The following is a 14,535-nucleotide window of genomic DNA, read 5'->3' on the forward strand; positions in this document are numbered from 1 at the left end:
TATGTTTTTAAAAAGTTTCTAGAACTACTCTTTTCTAGTCCAGTCAAAATTTGCGGATATAAAAAGGTTAGTGTTAAGCCTATTGCACATGAGTAATCCAATTGCTTCTCTGATGTTCTTGGGGGTTAAAACCTTTGAGTAAATTACAGCCTGCACAGTTCAGCAGTTATAGTGATTCATTTAGTTAGGTTATTGTGATATATTGAGCATTTATCATGTACAAAGCATTCACAAAGTGTACCTAACTTGCAGGATTTTTCTTTAAAGAAAAGCAAGATGATATTTTAAAAACATGTAGCATAATGGGGGCGCCTGGGTGGCGCAGTCGGTTAAGCGTCCGACTTCAGCCAGGTCACGATCTCGCGGTCCGGGAGTTCGAGCCCCGCGTCGGGCTCTGGGCTGATGGCTCAGAACCTGGAGCCTGTTTCCGATTCTGTGTCTCCCTCTCTCTCTGCCCCTCCCCCATTCATGCTCTGTCTCTCTCTGTCCCAAAAATAAATAAACGTTGAAAAAAAAAATTAAAAAAAAAAAAAACATGTAGCATAATGCTAGTCACATTTCTAAACCCTTAGTAAATGTTAGTTCCCTCCTCATTCTTTCTGTTGTTTTAGTCACTCTTTTATTCCATTTAACAGATATTTATTGTGTACCTACTGTATGGTTGGTATTGAGTTAGCCAGAAATTTCAAAACAGAATCTAAATTTGTGAGATAATCAAGTAGATGACCATGGTTCATCCATAATGAAGATAACTAGCTGAGATTTGATGGAGGTGGCCTAATGCTCCTATCTTCAAGTAAACATAACATCCCTTTAAATAAATATTTACTTTAACAACTCCAGTCTTTACTCACAGAAGTATTTCACAAGTACACTTTGAAATATTTTTCTTTTAATGAGAGAAAGTATTACCAATGTCTTTGGAAAATCAAAGCCCAGCAGTTGAATAGGTGGTAATTTCTTTAGTTGATCACTTTTAGAAACATGCAGCATTGTAGTGGAAAATCATAGTAGTTCAACAAGTTGAACCTAAGCACCAATTTTCAGTGTATGTGTTGGGCGGCGGGGGAGTTTTCCCACACCACCAAGCAATGTTCCAACACCAGCTGGGTATCCTGTAATTCAACCTAATTACAACATTATCTACCTAAAGACAGTATCAGATTGCACAAGTTAAAGTTTCAGTACTTCTGGGCTGCTCTCCCTCTTTCAGATACCAAAGCTCCAGGTTTTTCATGTGCTTCTGGCCTATCGGATGACAATTGGAGGTCCCAACAACCCCCTTCCCTGAGTTCAACTAATTTGCTAGAGTGGCTCAGAACTCAGAAACATTTTACTTACTAGATTATGGTTTATTACAAAAGGATAACACTCAGGAAGAACCAGAAAGAAGAGATGCAGGAACTTCCACTCTCCTCAAATCTCCACATGATCACCAACCTGGAAGCTCTCCTTTCATGTTTTCATGGAAGCTTTATTACATAGGTATGCTTTTATTTAAGCTTACTCATTTACTTTGAGAGAGAGAGAGGAGAGCAAGTGGGAGAGGTCCAATGCAGAGCTCAAAACCATGAACCATAAGATCACGACCTGTGCCGAAACTGAGTCGGATGCTTAACTGACTGAGCTACCCATGTGTCCCACATAGGTATGTTTGATTAAATCATTGGACATTTGTGACTGAAATCAATTCTTTGGCCCCTCTCCCTGCCCTGGATGTCAGGAGGGAAGACTGAAAGTTCCAACTGTCTCATCACCTGGTTGGCTATACTGATGACCAGACACCATTCTTAGGTGGTGTCCAAAAGCCACCTCATTCACATAAGAAAAGGCAAGCCTTATCACTGCCATTAGAGGAAATGCCAAGGGTTTTAGGAGCTCTTTGCCAGATATAGGGATAAAGACTATATATATATATATATATATATATATATATATATATATATATATTATAAGTCACAATATTACAATAATGGTCTTGGTTGGAAATGGGGGCTGACTGGAATGATAAGGAGGTAACTCTAGAGTGGAGAATTATGTTCTGTATCTTGATAGAGGTTTGGGCTATACAGATATATGCATTCATCAAAACTCAGAGAATGTACACTAAAAATATATGTGCTTTATTTTACATAAATTTTAGTAAAGAACTGTATGCTAAAGTATTTGAGGAAGTTGGTGAGATGTTTGCAATTTAAATGATTAAAAAATAAGATGAATTCATGGATGAATAGACAGAAAGATAGATAGTATGAATGAGAACTATAGTAAAATGTTAATGGTAGAATCTAGGTGATGGAGTTTAGGTTATTCACTAAAAAGTTTTTCCAGTTTTGCTGCATGTTCAAATGTTTGCATAATAAAGTGTTGGGGAAAAAAGAATACAACCTTAAGTGTGTATATAATTTATTCACTCTGTCTAGCATTTCTGATGTTAATAAAAGTATTCAGAACTTAATTAAACTGTATTTAATATCAATGCTGTCTTTTCATATGTACCCACTATTCATAATAGTGAAAGCTATTTCCTGCATGTGTTCCTTTTAGAACTCAATTAACATTGATTTGTCCACTGCTGCAGACTATATTAACACTAACAACTAGAATAAATTAGTGTTTGCTCCTTATGAATAAGTTCAATAACTTGCTGCTTTCATTCCAACTTCCTTTCCAATGTGTACAAATTAAAAGCTATTAATGATTCTGTTTCCTGGAGATTTTATTTTTATATTCACATTCAAATTGCATTCACTGAAATGTATATTTTTCCTAATAAATGTCAGATTTTATTGTTTGTTATTTCTATTTAAGAGTTTAATGGCTCTATTTGGATGTTCAACATTTAACTCAAAGAAAATTTTAGAATTTATAAATATAACATGCCCTATTTTTCAGTATGAATTTTTAGAAAGCACTAGGGTAGGGGTCCAGAAAATGGCTAGATTCACTGAAGGTATAAAAAGAGTGCAGAAAGCTATCTGAATTTATTTCTGTTAAAAACTTTATTAATATTGAATATATAGATTGACCAAGGACATGTTCACTTGGTTTCCCTCTGTCACATATCACAAGCAGTATCTGAATTTCCTGAAGAAAGAGTGAGTTTTGCAGTAGGGGAGAGTTAACAGTTAAGCTCATTGCATTATATTATAGTTCATACATGACTATTTAAGTGGATTTATAATATTTACTTATTTTCACTAAATAAACTTAGAAAAGTTTCTAAGAAAGTTTCCAAGTTCCTTAGAAAAGGACACTTTGTTTAAAAGATTTCTAGAAGGGTAGGCAAAGAAGGAGAAAACAAACTGTGGAATGGAAGTCATATTGATGTGAACTTAAGTTGGTTTTGTCCTTTTCTCTTACCTTCTTGATCACATAAATAACCGAAGCACTTCACAGCATCCTCTTGGAGCAAACATAGATGCTCTAAGGTAATATGACCAAAAGTCACCTAAAATTATAGTTATCAAAAATATTTGAAAATTATACCCACTAAAGAAATTGTTGCATTTCTATACACTGATAATGAAGCAACAGAAAGAGAAATTAAGAAAGCAATTTATGAACCTAGAAATGTTCATTTCTTAAAATGTTAACTAATAATGATGGCATGAAGGCTTCATGAGTGAGATTTTTCTAAACAAGGAGGATTTTTCTAAACAAGTCTCTGCAAATTTTTGGGGTGGGTAAAGTAATTTGATGCTCAATATTCAACTTTACAAAATTTTATTAACATAAACAAATGTTTAGAAGTCTTTTTGAGTGGAAGACATAATAGCCAAAAAGAATGTAACAAAGAATTGTTCTTCCTGTCATATCACATGGAGTACCATGTGAAAAACAAACATACTGCATTTAATTAAAAACAAAAACCCTAAATTGCCAGAAGATATAAACAAGTGCATTGTGGAAGGTATGGAATTCAACTGGATGAAAATATCCATATCTCAAGTATATCCAAACTTATGATACTTTCTAGATTTCACATCAGTAATGAAATACATAAAGAACTACTTTTTGATGATCCTCTAAAGAAATGTATAGGAGGAAAAAAAAGATTTTCAATAATATCTTCAATAAAATAAATATTTTCTTAAAATACCTACTTAAATATAACTGCTTATAACCTTATACCTAAAGGAGAAGAAAAAAGAAAACAGCCAAAAGCCAGAAGAAGGAAAGAAATAATAAGAGCAGAAATAAATAAAAGAATAGAAGAAAAACATTAATGAAATCAGTAGCTATTTTATGAAAAAATAAACAAAATTGCTAAAACTTTAGTGAGATACATCAAGAAAAGAGAACTCAAAATCAGAAAAAGAAAGAACACTGACACCACAGAAATGCAAAGGATATGAAAAGAATATTATGAAAAATTAAATGCCAACAAATGAGACAGCCAAGAGAAAAGGACAAATTCCTAAAACATATAACCATTCAAATTTGAAGCAGGAAGAAATAGAAAATTTGAACAGAGGAATTATGAGCAATAAAATTGAATCAGTCATAAAAATAATTCCCAACAAACCAAATTCCAAGGCCATATAATTTCACAGATGAATTTAAAGAGCTAATACCTATTCTTCTCAAACTTTCCAAAAATAGAAGAGGAAGGAAAATTTCCAAATTCATTCTAGCATTAACGGATACCAAAGGCTAGCATTAACGGATACCAAAACACCAAAGACACTACAAAAAAAAAAAAAAAAAAAGGCGAATATTTCTGATGAATTTCAATGCAAAAATGATCAAGTGGGATTTTTTCCAGGGATGCAAGGGTGGTTCAATATTTGCAAATCAATATGATCCATTACATTCATAAGAGAAAGGATAATAACCATATGACCATCTCAGTATATAAAGAGAAAGCATTTCATGAAGCACAACATCCACTCATGATAAAACCCTCAACAAAGTAGGTTTAGAGGGAACATACCTCAATATAAAGACTGTTTATGAAAAACCCATAGCTACCATGATACTCAACTGTGAAAGACCAAAAGCTTTTCCTCTAAGATCAAGAACAAGACAAGGATGTCTAGTCTCACCACTTTTACTCAACATAGTACTGGAAGTCGTAGCCACAGCAATCAGACAATAAAAAGAAATAAAAGACATCCAGATTGGTAAGGAAGAAGTCAAACTTTCACTATTTGCAGGTAACATAATATTACATATAGAAAACTCTAAAGACTCCACCAAAAAACTACTAAAACTCATAAATAAATTCAGGAAAGTCACAGGATAAAAAGTTAATACACAGCAATCTGTTGCATTTGTATATACTAATAATGAAGCAACAGAAAGAGAAATTAAGAAAGCAACCCCATTTACAATTGCACCAAAAATAATAAAATACTTAGGAATAAACTTAAGGACATAAAATACCTATACTCTGAAACTATAAAGCACTATAATCTTACAGTGTAGATAGTTTATTCTGCAACTTTTTCAATGTTTGGAGAGTCAATGAGATAGCTCACGGGAACCTGGATAGGATTGAGATAGAACTTTCAAGAGTTAAATTATGAAATTAATACATAATCAGAGAAAAGATAAATGAATCTTAAAGGGACAGAGAATCATTCACAGCACCTGGGTCAAATAACTGACGAAACAAGGTTCTATTTAGGTGGTTGCAATTCAGTGGCAAGCAACATAGATTATTTTAATTCTCAAGAAATGTACTGCTTAGTAAGAATCATATTAAATACTACTGCCTAATAAATATATTGATTTGCATTCTCTAATACTTTCAAGAAAAGGTACAAAAAGCATGTAACAAGGGAACCGAACCTTATTGGGGAGTCACTTCCATTTTCTGTGAATGACACTACATAAATCATGAGCAATTAGGTGACCTGATGAAAATTTGGGCAAAAATGTTTCAGGCATAGAGTAACATATTTGAAATCTCACAGTAGGAAATAGTTTGCAGCATTAGGATAGTGCCTTTCAAGAAAATTTTCTTTATTAGTAAAAACTTTGAACATGCTGTGCCAAAATCTAACCAACTATTATGTTTGTTTCCTATATACGTATTATCTATATTATGAAACATAGGATTACATTTCAACAAAAATAGCAATCAAGGAGGACATAAAACTATGATTCTAATGTTTTCTTTTCACATACAATATATTAGGTGGCACATCCCAAAGATTAATGCATCCTGAAATCAAAATTATTTCATTAGAGAACCTAAAAGATCAAGGTGTCTGATGAATGGTAAACAATAATGATGGGGTAAAAGTTGAGGGTCAGGTAGACAGTGTCTAGATAATGCAGTGTCCTGATATACAGAATTAAAGCTCTTGAATTTTTTTCCCTTTTTCAAACAGACAACAATGAAGGATTTAGAGCACCCCATTTCTGAACATCCTGAAGCTACTAGATGCAGACAGGATAGGATAGAGACAAGAGCAAAGTAAAAGGAACATGGGAATCAGGAAAGACATGATGCAGACTTGGATTAGACTGATAGCCGTGGAGCCGGAAAAATTAATGCGATTAGAGATATATTTTAGAAGTAGATTTGGCTGGCTTTGTGATACGAGAAAACTGTATCATATGTCTAACAAATAATGTGTGAGTCCAAGTAGGGATTAGCCTGTCATGGAAGTAGAGAAAAGAGGAGAGGCAGTACCTGGCTCAAGAATCTAACTCCTATTTTGAAAAATGGATGCTTTACTAGTATGATATTTTTAAGCTTAAAATCTTTCTTAACATTTATTTATTATTGAGAAATAGAGACACAGAGACACAGAGCATGAGCAGGGGAGGAGTAGAGAGAGGGGGAGACACAGAATCTGAAGCAGGCTCCCGGCTCTGAGCTGTCAGCACAGAGCCTGACGTGACAGAGCTCGAACTCACAAACTGGGAGATCATGACCTGATCCGAAGTCAGTCACCTAACCAACTGAGCCACCCAGACACCCCGATATTTTTAAGCTTTTAATAGATACATAAGCCTTGTCCTTAATTCATTTTCATCTAGTAACCATTGATTACAATCTGCTGTCATATATGTTATGTGTATCAAAGAGATGCAGCACTGTCCAGAAGAATCCACCATTTGATTCTCTTTGCACTGAGGATTCTCAGTGCCATCTCTTCTGCAATGCATATCCCAACATTGTCTGTCTATTAACGGAAGGTCACGTTGGCAAGAAGAAGATTGTGACTGCACACCATGATTGGACTTGGTTGGGCTCTTTGAGACTTTGGTGCTATATCTGACTAAATGTGTGGATTTCATGAATTTACTTGATCTCAGTGCTTCCATGATCTCACCTGAAAAATGCTATGTAATAATAACGATCACATGAAGAAATACACATAAAGGTCATAATCTTAAGTATTCATTAAACATCAATTTTTGGGGCATCTGGGTGGCTCAGCCAGTTAAGCGTGTGACTTTGACTCAGGTGATGATCTCACAGTTTGTGGGTTCAAGCCCCGCATTGGGCTCTGTGCTGACAGCTCAGAGCCTGGAGCCTGCTTTGGATTCTATGTCTCCCTTTCTGTCTGTCTGTCTGTCTCTGTCTCTCTCTCCCTCCCTCTCAAAAATAAATGTTTACATTTATTAAAAAAATTTTTAAACATGAATATTAAATTTGTTTAAAAAGCAGTAATTTTTGTTATTATTTGGATTTTAAGATACATTTTAATGAGAAAATGAGCAGTGTTCACCTGAGGAGGATGGAGAGAAAGTAGTATCTTTAAGAATGAGATGGATTTTAGTTGTGCCAATGGGGAAAGAAAGAGTCAATGTACATTAAGGAAAAGAGTTAATTATAGAACTGAAGTCTCTGACAGAACAGTGGAAAATTCAATAAGCACATGGACAAGAGGAGAAAAGATAAACCTCACACTGGCACCCAGAAGGATGTTTGTATTGAGGACACTAGATAACCAAAAGCTAGGAGGATGGAAAACTTCTCAGCTTTATTGGCTTTAGTTTGGCCCCTAGATTGAGTTGAGGTTTATAAAGTGGAAGCTATGGCAGAAGAGACTGCATCTTCTCAGAAGCCTCAGATTCTCTTGGGTGGCAGACATCTTGCCTCCTGGTGGAACCCTGCATTGGTTGTCTAGACCCTGGGGCGCTTTGCACACCTTGCAGGAAAACAGCTAAAGACTTGCTCTCTACCTGATCTGGTGGGCAGACACTCTGGTGGAAGGAAACCTGGTGTAGAGGAGATGAAGACTTAGCACAAGGAACTCAAATCCTATAGATGCACTTTACTATAAGGCATGAGATCCCCAGCACTCATCTCTGAAGTCATCTGGGACTCAAAGTGCTGCCAGCTTGGACAGGATCCCTAGAGAAGGGGCCTCCTAAATGATCTTCTTCTAGGCTATTCAGGTACGAGTGAAAAATTGTATTGAGTAGAGTTATTCAGGTTAATAAAGTCAGAACAGATGTTCAAATATTTCTGTCTCACGAAATCATCTTCTTGACCTAACGAGATTGTTAACTACGTGCCGTGGTATCACTGTTTGTAGATTTTTACCGATCTTGGTGGATTAGTTTTGCTTTGGCCTATAAAGAAGAGAGAAACAAACTTCTCAATTTTCTTTTTGTGTATTACTGTGGTTAATGAGTGTTTTTTCTTATGCCTGCGGGCCTGGTCTGCGGTCCATCTTTGGGAAATCATGACCTATACTTTTCCACAAATCTTCAAAAGAGATTCTTTCTGTGGGTTGCATGAGAATGTTTTCTAACACCCACACAGGAATTCTGTACTCACCAGGGTTAACCTGGAGCAGGGAATTATAGAAACTCTCTTACCTTTAGGCTGCTAGAATGAATATATTTGGGGCCACACACCCAGTTCACAGTGAGCTGATTAATTATTCCCCTCCTCTACTCAGAAGGAGCACAGAATAGAATTGAAGAATACAGTCTCTGGAGTGAGACATCAGAGATGTTGTTCCAGGTCTCCAACTTGCTAACAGTAGAACCTGGGCAAACTTCTCAATGCTTCATGTGTCAATTTCCTCACTGGTGAATTGCTCTTTCCTGCTTCCTGAGTTTCCTGTCTCCGCACTGCTATTGCCACCAGCATACACATATCTTATAAGAGCTTCCATTTTAACTTTTTAATAGGAAAAAGAAATGTTTTGTCTTTGTCTTTTTCTGCTCTCTCCAAATAACCTGATAGATAGCCATCTTAAAAGATCCTCTTTACAGGTGATCTGTTTACTACCATTCTCTCTTGAAATCTCTCTAATCAGGCTCTTCTCCCCACCAACACTCCCTACTACTTTCTGACAAAAAACAAACCTCCAAACCTACTACTAGTCAAGATGATGAATGACCTATACATTTGCCAAGTAACTTGTTTCTTACACTGTAGATAACTCACTTAATCAGTGGCTTTTGACACAGTTCATCATTCCCTTTTCAAAGCCTTCCTCACTCCGTAAATGGGATACCACATTCTAAATGAACAAACATAGAAAACTCAAAGTGCTAAAGGGCTTAGTCCTTTTACCTCTTCTCTTTTATATTGGTACTCCTTTCCTGAGTTATTTTATCTAGTATCATGGCCTTAAATACCATGCATTCACCAATTATTACAAATTTGTATCTCAGACAATTTCTTTTCCTCTTTGAATTACATGCCTTTAGGTTCTGGGATGTGTATATGTGTTCTTATTATAAATTTCTAAAATGGTTTTTGTTACTTGCACTCCAAAGTCCAAATACAGTTGCCTAATTAGCCTTCTGGGAATGTTGGCCCTGATATCCAAAATAAAGTTCCTATATACTGAACTTTTCAGCAAAAGACTCTGGTTAAAACTTATGGAATTCTCAAAGTTTCCTGTAGCTTTTTTCATATGAGCAAGAATTATTTGTTAAAATTCATGATTTTATTGAATGCAGAGACCTAAAACTTAAAGGTGTGACAGGGCTCCTCTGTCCTTCAGTGGGTTTCAGTTATGAGTATGACAAGACTGCAACATCAGGAAGGGACGATGTCAGCACATGGCAGTCCATAAAAATATTTTGGAAAAAAGGATGCACTGAAGACAATGTATTTATTATTGAGTAAGTGAACGGTCAATGGACTGTTGATCACAGGGAACCATTAGCATGATATCCACAAAGGAGACATCTACTAAACTATATTTAAAAGGCATACTTAAACTGCTTTTCCCTCCCTGTCCCTAGCAAGATAACCAATTCTCATTGCATTTGAAGTAATCTACCCAAGCATCTAAGAAATAGAAAGAGTGTAGGAAGTAGAAGAGAGACATTATGGAGTATATGAGAGGCAAGAATGATCTAAAACACTTACAAACACCTAATCTTTTGAGAAAATAAATGCAAGAGAGCAAGGTGCATTGGAGCAGTCCCATAATTGTGTTAAGTCCCTTAAGGTTCATGTCTGGCACATTAGGCATGTTATAATTGAACTGTTGAGAAAGAAATTAAAATTTTAATGATCTCTCCTCCCTTTGGAAGTAAACTTAGTTCCCTATTACTGATGTTGCCAGAACTCATAATGTCATTGTCTAACCAACACTTAATGGCCCCCTCTTAGAGCTGCTAATTTTATATAATTAATGTACATGTAAAAGAGCCTTGCAAATGTTTTACTGTCATATGCTACATGTTGGAAAAATATAAACTACCTAGTACTACGTTCTTACTTTGGAATCTCCCAAGATCTTGGTCAGCATTGTTGCACAGATATTGGCAGGGTATGGGTATTGTATCAATGCAGACACAATATGTTCTTCTGTTCATTCTCTCATCTCCCCTACTCTGATGGACACCTCTTTACATGTCCCTAATATATATAAACTAATATATTATATATATTAGTTATATATATAGTTATATTATATTATATTATATTATATTATATTATATTATATGATTCAACTTACAAATGCTAAAATTACTCACCAATATTAGCTAAAAACTTTCTTTGAGGGTAATCATAGAAGTACATTTGTACATTTTGCCTTATCTGCTTTTTCTTAACAAATCTTTCTCTTACAAGTTTACAACTTCTGCTAAAATAGCATTTTCTTACACAACTTTCCCTAAACTGAGAAAGTCTATTACCTCCTTCACAACTCACAGTTTTCTTCCTTGGTGTTCATCTGTTGGTAGCCTAGTTTGCCTCCCACACAAACTTCTCCTGAGTTACTAGTTTTAGGCTATAAAGCTTGTCCTCACAACAGTTTCATCCTTATCACCTACACGGTCTTCATGCCATTCCCTAAGGCACCTCTCTCAAGGTGTGCTGATCCTTTTTAACACAGACACTTGCTGAGTCAAGAGCTTTTGGGAAGACTCAGAATAATTTAATTCCAAAGGCCTCAGACATGGAACTCATGTTGTAAAAGGAACTTGTTTGAAGGGCAAGAGGGCAAAGAGTGGTCACAAAGTGTGGAAATGAAGGTTAAGAGTATGGGGGAGAGGGTTCTGGCTCAGAATGGCAACATAGGAGGCTCCTGGGCTCACCACCTCCCACAGACACACTGAATCTGCAACTACTTATAGAGTACCTTTGTCTGAAAACAACAACAACAGAAACCTAAAAATTGCTCAGCAACTCATCAACAGTCAGCAAACAAGTAAAAGTTCACATCAAAATAGGAAGGACGAGCTTGCCATAAACACCATCCCAGGCTTAGTGAGGAGAGAAGGGTTTGAACCCCACACTGGACACTCCAACTTTCAAGACTTCCACCTGAAAAATGAACCACATCTGGCTCTGAAAACCAATGGGGCCCACATCCATGAGACCCACAGGCTAAAGCGGCCTGAGAAATGGCTCTTAAAGGCCTCACACTTTTGGACTCACTTGCCCTAGGGACCAGCAAAGAAACAACTGATTGAGAAGTGCCAGACTTTGTGAATAAAGATTTACTAATTTAAAGCATTGGCCTGAGGGTCAGGCATCTAATTTCACACACATCTAGGGGTCTGCTGGCCCCTTTCTGTTCTCCCTCTGACTCAGTCTAGCCAGTAGGTTTCTTATCTATCTATCCATCTATCTCGTTTCTATGGTTCCATCCATGTGTTCTCTCTCTGGCTTGTTCCAGTTAGTGGGTACCATCTTTGTGCTCTCCCTCTGCCAGCTCCAGAGCACCAGCATTTCCCGGAGGGGAGCTTTTACACATGTTTGACCCTGCTGCCCAGGGGATATACTCTCTGACCTCTTCGTCACAGCAAGAGGCAACAGACCCAGGAGCTCAGTCTTTCTCTGAAAGTGGACTAGTAGCTTGTCATCATAGCCGGAAGCCCAAGGGGCAGCTTCTACTTATACACACATCAGAAGGCTGATTTTAATTCTTTCAAGAGACCTTGGAGGGCAGGTATTATCTTCAGGCTCTTTGCTGGCCATGCTCCAGAGCACCAGTGTTACCTGGAGGGGAAGTTTTACACACACCTGGCGCACCAGTTTTGCTTTTTTTTTTTCTGCTGTCCCAGTTTTTGTGCTTATCACCCAGGTGTGCCTCTTGATCAACTGGATCTGGTAGCCAGGGGGGCTTGTGTTCCTGGGTCCCAAGACAGTGTAACAACAATTGGAGAGAGAGTTCTTGTCAGGCTACTACCCCCAGGGCTCTGCAACTACAGCAGACTGAAACATACTTTCTGTGAAAGAGGCTTATTTGCCCATGAGCTTTTACTTTAGGGCCAGTCTTCTGGTTTCACATATAACTAGAGGCCCTCAGGAAGTACTCTCAGGGAACAGAGGCCAGCAGACACAATCTACTCTGCTCGTGGCTATCTCCCAGAGATGAGCTTATACTCTTGCCTAGTGCCTCAAGTTGTGTGACTGCTATCCAGGGGACACCTCCAGAATACCTGCCACTGGTGGCCAGAAGGGCTTATGCTCGTGGCCCTATAAGACTGTACACATCTGCATTCTTTAAAAGCTTCTGCCTGAGGATCTGGATTCCAATCAGGTTGGGCCTAGGTGCTGATGGAAATCCTTCCCTTTGGGACATTGGTAGGTTCTGGCATGTCCTCAACTGCAGGGAGCCATTAAAAACAAAACAGGCTGCTTGGACAATCACAAAGTTTTGGGAGAATAACAATGAATGACTAGAGCAAGGTTGAAAAATAAGGCTCATTTCCTACATGAGGCCCCTCATTCGAGACGGGAAAAGATGGTTGTTTTATCTAACGCAAAGAAACCAACAGAGAATATTCCAGTCTAAGATGGCAATGTTGAAAGACTGAATTCACCTCCTCCACAGAACACACCAAATTATACCTATTAATAGAACAATTCTTCCCGAAGAAGAACTAGGGGCTTATGAACAACCTGAACAACCAAGGTATAATGATAAGAGAACAAGAGAGATGGAGACATGGTCACAAAGAAAACGCCCAAACCCCACACTGCAAATGGCAATGGGGAGGGATAGCATCAAGGAACTGGGAATAGATCCATCTTTCCTTGAGCACAGAAAAAAGGCCACAGTTTAAAACAGCAACTAATATATAAAAGAGCTAACTGGAAAACAACACAGTTTACATTCCCACCACATCTAGAAAGCCTAGATGAGAGCAGGGTCTTGATATCATAATGGTCAAGTCTCATCATCACAGCAAGCTTTCGACCTCAGTGAGTCCAAGGTCCAGAAGCCTATACTGGCCCTGGTCATGCTGGGACACAGAAAAAAAGGCTGAGGTTTAAATGGGCCAAGCAGAGGGGCACCTGACTGGCCTAGATGGAAGAGCTAGTGGTTCTTGATCTTCGGGTCATGAGTTTGAGCCCCACGTTGGGTGTGTAAGTTACTTCAATAAACTTTAAAAAATTAGGGAAAAAAGGAGGGAGCTGCGGGAATGCTCTTTTCTGCTCCATCTTAAAAGCCCAGACCAGGACAGGTCTGGATACCATAATAGGTAGGTCAGGTCGTCACAGAGAGTTTGTGACCTCCGTGAGCCCAGGGCTCGCAAACCCACACCAGCCTCTGTGGTGGTGGAGCACGGATTATAAGACACAGGATTTTTTAAATATTTTCTTAGGTCGGCGGGTAATTTTTAAATTTCATTTTTATTTATTTTATTTTTTGTTTTTCTGCTTTGTCTTTTCTTAATTTTTGTTCTTTTTAAAATTCTTTTTCCTTTTTATCTTTATTCTTTTTTAATTCTATTTTTTTCTTTTTCTTTTATTTATTATTTTCTTCTTTTTTTGTAAAAATCTATGGTTTAAAAGAATACCTAGCAAGTACAGCCACAGTTCCAGGAAGCCAGCAAAAGTCACCAAGCACACATAGTCTACATAAGGGACACCATACCAAAGACTGCTCCTTCAAGTTTAGGAAAAGTAGGCTTTCTGCCTAATCCATAGAAACAAACACGAAAAAATAAAGCAAAATGAGGAGATAGATGAATATGCTCCAAAAGAAGGAACAAGAGAAAAAGTCAGAAAAAAACTAAATGAAACATAAATAAGCAATATGCCTGATTTAAAAAAAAATTAAATAATGATCATAAAGATACTCACTGGGCTGGAGGAAAGAGAAGAAGATTTCAGGGAGACCTTCAATAAAAAGATAT

This window comes from Lynx canadensis, chromosome B1, assembly GCF_007474595.2.
Source record: "Lynx canadensis isolate LIC74 chromosome B1, mLynCan4.pri.v2, whole genome shotgun sequence".
NCBI classification, from domain to species: Eukaryota; Metazoa; Chordata; class Mammalia; order Carnivora; family Felidae; genus Lynx; species Lynx canadensis.